A 2699-nucleotide genomic window follows, 5' to 3' on the forward strand; every position below is an offset into this window, starting at 1 on the left:
CCCTACCGTTTCCAGTTGCACGAAAGCGAAGTCGTGGATGTATCATATCGTAAAACTATGTTGGGCTTCAATGAGTGTCAAAGTGCAAATGACCTTTTAACGCGTAAATCTCAATCTTTCGAGGTTAAGCTCCAATAGAATGACGAACAGAAATTTTGGGGAAATGTCGGGGGGACTGGCTGAAGAAATTACAAACAAAAGCAACGTGTATACAAAGAAGAGGATCGAGAATTCAAGCTTTCAATTTTTTAATAATAGTTAAGTAATGTAAACGTTGTCTTGGTTGGAATTTTCTTTCTGTGTCAATTATTGCCAACAATAATTAGAGTCCAGGATTACGTTGGAATTCCGCTACGAAATTGAAGAAGAGCAGTAGTCTTCAACCCTCATGATGGGTCATTACAAAAGCCTAAGATTGGAAAGACCTCTTCTGGAGCTAACAATCAATTTTTTAGTTGTTAATTAGATTAATTTATAGTAAATGGCAAGGAAAGTAATTGTAATTTAATTCAAAGAGAACAGACATAAAACGCGAATAGTCAAAAGAAAAGAAGCTAAAAATTAAAAGGTTTAAACACGAGTTAAAGTGACTTTCTTTTCAATTTTGTACGCTTATCGACACCTATCAGAGGAGATTGAAAACTTAGAGAAAAATCGGTGGAGTAAGCAGTCATACCTGACGACATCAAGAAAAAGATATAAGAGAAATCTAATCCGGTGAGAGAAATCTAAGATTTTAACCCAGTTATTGACCCCATAATACTTTCACTTCAACGATATTGGTCCCCAGATCAAATTTTCATAATTGGATTTTTTCCCGCTCTTAAGTTAAAATAATTATCCAAGTTTAATTTGTCGAAAGATAAAATCCAAAATATTAAAAAGTGGGCGAGGTAGGGCTAAAAGACTGTTTTACGTTAGCTTGTACCAGGAGTAACGGGCTCTCGCAAGTACCAAATAATAAAAGGCGTAATGATTCGGAGGTGTATTGGCCGGCAGAGTTTTGACCTTCTTCTAGGACTTTCGCTGAGGATCTCGATCTGCATATTTCGTTTACATCGCCTATTGCACTGCGCAAAAGAGGTGAATTTGTCACATTTCCCGAAACTTTGAAGAGGAAGCCTGGGCAAAAGAAATGGAAGGGAGAAAAGTTTGTTAAGGCGAAAAAGTGTTATTTTACACTTTGCTTTTCCTGAAAAAATTTTTGGTCCTCGTTAAACCCATTCCTTTCCTCCGGTGAAGTCGCGAGATGACCTTTCCCGCGAATCTCAATGGACCTCTTTGTTACGAGACATGCCAAGGAGTCCAGCATATTCGCATCAACACACGCCTATATAAAGCAAAGAAAACTGTAAATTTCTTTAGAAGCCGAAACTCGAGGTTTGTTTTCACGCGAGTTACCTCTACTTAAAATAAATTAAGAGGGTAAGTAGCTTGGGCGGGCTTTGCGGACATAGGGTTTTTTTTTTTAATAACTCAAAAACAAAAAAATGAGCAACCATTTATTTTACAATGACTCTCTTTGAATTCAACACCGTAAGCGATCCAACCGTCTGAATCTATCTTATCCCACTGGCAAGTCGTGAATTGAAAATGGAAATATATTGGACAGAATATGCATGCAAGGCAAGGTAAGAAGGCATTTATATACGCCATATGTCGTTCTTACAATATAATATCAGGCTGGTTTTGGGTGGAACTCAAACTGGAAATTCTGATAAGCAATTTCCGATTTTCGCTATCATGTTTAGTTCAAAGGAGCCGGTCTCTTTACGCAGCTGTCAGATCCTCACCATACCGATCAGAGATCACGAAGGTCTCAGAAGACGACGACCACGAGTGAGATACGTTTTCGAAAATGATGTGAAACTGCTATAGAGACTATTCGAAACACAGACCCACTCGTGTGCCAACCACGACATGAAATAGAAGGCTGATGGCCTGTTCCAATCTAAGAATAACTCAACAGAGATTTAAATTTTGTTATTGTATAATGACGCCGCTAGTAAACACAATCCAAGAATGGTTTGTGATACGATGTTAAGAACAGTGGCAATCAAAATAAAACATTGGATAGCTAAGGAAACATTCTCGATCATAAGATACAGAACGTAAAAAGAGTATAAGAAAACCATAGCAGACGTTGAATTTGACAAAAAATTACCTGTAATTTCCAGGCAAGGAATCCACGGGGATGAGAGAAAAATGAGTCAGTAAAGGAATGATGAATAAATGCAGAATGCAGAATAAATGAATGAATGATGATGCAGATATATATCTCAAGTGCAGTTTATTATTACTTACCACCACAATGAGCAATGACCTTTTTAAAGAGATGCAGATATATAGATAAAATGCTACACTCTTTGCAAAATAGAAGAACATTACAAGCACGTAAAAAAAAATCTTTAAGGTTATACCTATTCAATGTGATATAACATATCTTGTGTTTGACTTTTTGGTACTTTTAAAAAGCTTGACAATAAGTCACTTTTCCCTTCAACAACTTAAGCATTGGCAGCATTGGCTAGAGACAAATTTCCTCCAAAATGCTCGGTGGATATTTCCTGAAAAGCAAGGAGCTCCTTGCCCCCTTTCCCAACTCTTTCTCAGTCGTCGAAGGATCATTTGTCCCGTATAGTTATTAAGTGCAACTGAGAAAACGAGAATACTGACCAGACGGTACACCGTGTTTGTCA

Source organism: Pocillopora damicornis, chromosome 6, assembly GCF_964200805.1.
Source record: "Pocillopora damicornis chromosome 6, jaPocDami1.2, whole genome shotgun sequence".
Taxonomy (NCBI): domain Eukaryota; kingdom Metazoa; phylum Cnidaria; class Anthozoa; order Scleractinia; family Pocilloporidae; genus Pocillopora; species Pocillopora damicornis.